General features: G+C 30.0%; 1 protein-coding gene across 1 annotated transcript in view; it reads left to right on the forward strand.

Annotated features, from left to right (window-relative positions):
* Positions 1-288: 288 nt before the first annotated feature.
* The window catches only part of LOC106884220 (uncharacterized), a 79,489-nt gene continuing 78,596 nt past the window's right edge, over positions 289-1,181 (forward strand). The window contains exon 1 of the mRNA XM_052976156.1: positions 289-425. The gene's annotated coding sequence lies outside the window, so the exon portion shown is untranslated. The remainder of the gene's footprint in view (positions 426-1,181) is intronic.

Genomic DNA, 1,181 nt, shown 5'->3' on the forward strand with positions numbered 1-1,181 from the left:
GAAATCATAATAACCAGTTCAACAATCAGTTTGTGTTCTTCCCTTTTTCTTCTTCTTTTTTTTATCACATTTCTATTGAACTGTAAATTATAACTTAATTGCAAACTTTGATCTTATAAACAGTGGGTCTAATAGTCTGGTCTCTCTCTTTTCCTCTCTCTTTCTCTCCCCCTCTCTCTCTTTCTCTTGCTCCGTCCCTCTCTGTCCCCTCTTTGTGCCTGTGTGTATCTGTCTCATTCCATACCTCCACCTCTCTCTCTCCTTCTCTCTGTTTCTCATCTTCATGTCATCCTCTCTGTCAATCAACCTTTCTCTGTATTTTACATACAAGTATTTATTTTTTCTTTCTTTCTTCCTCTTTTCAACAAGATTTCATATTTTTTAAAAAATTCATTTTTCACTAGTTTACCTGGTGTGCAATACAGGTGAGTTGAGCTAATAATAATGCTTTATGACATGTATAAATGTATGTGTATGTGCATACACACACACACAAGTACACACACACACACACACACACACACACACACACACACACACACACACACACACACACACACACACACACACACACACACACATACACATACACACACACGAGTGCACACACACACACGTGTATGTGTGTGAGCATGTACCCACATATCATATATACATACGGCAACATACCCACATATATATATTACATAAATACATATGTAATATTATTACAAATTTGGGATTTTACCAATAGAACCACAACTCCTATTTCAGGATAACCTTATTTGTATGGAATACACATAGAAAATTATATCCAATAAAATAATATAAGCATTTAAAAAAAACCTACTATAAAATCCAATAAAATTATTTGAAAAAATATTTGAAAAAATATATATAACTAAGTAAGTTATATATATTTTTTCAAATAATTCTATTGTATTTTATAGTAGGTTTTTTTTAAAAGCTTATATTATTTTATTGGATATAACTTTTTATGTGTATTCTATACAAATAAGATTATCCTAAAATAGGAGTTGCGGTTCTATTAGTAACATCCTAAATTTGTAATAATATTATAAATGATACTGTTTACATTGGATTAGTAAAGTGTAAACGAGTAAATGTCCTGATAACCTTGAATTCCCTAAGATTTTATAAATACATACATATATATATATATATATATATATATATATATA

The sequence above is a fragment of the Octopus bimaculoides genome, chromosome 23 (assembly GCF_001194135.2).
Source record: "Octopus bimaculoides isolate UCB-OBI-ISO-001 chromosome 23, ASM119413v2, whole genome shotgun sequence".
Taxonomy (NCBI): Eukaryota; Metazoa; Mollusca; class Cephalopoda; order Octopoda; family Octopodidae; genus Octopus; species Octopus bimaculoides.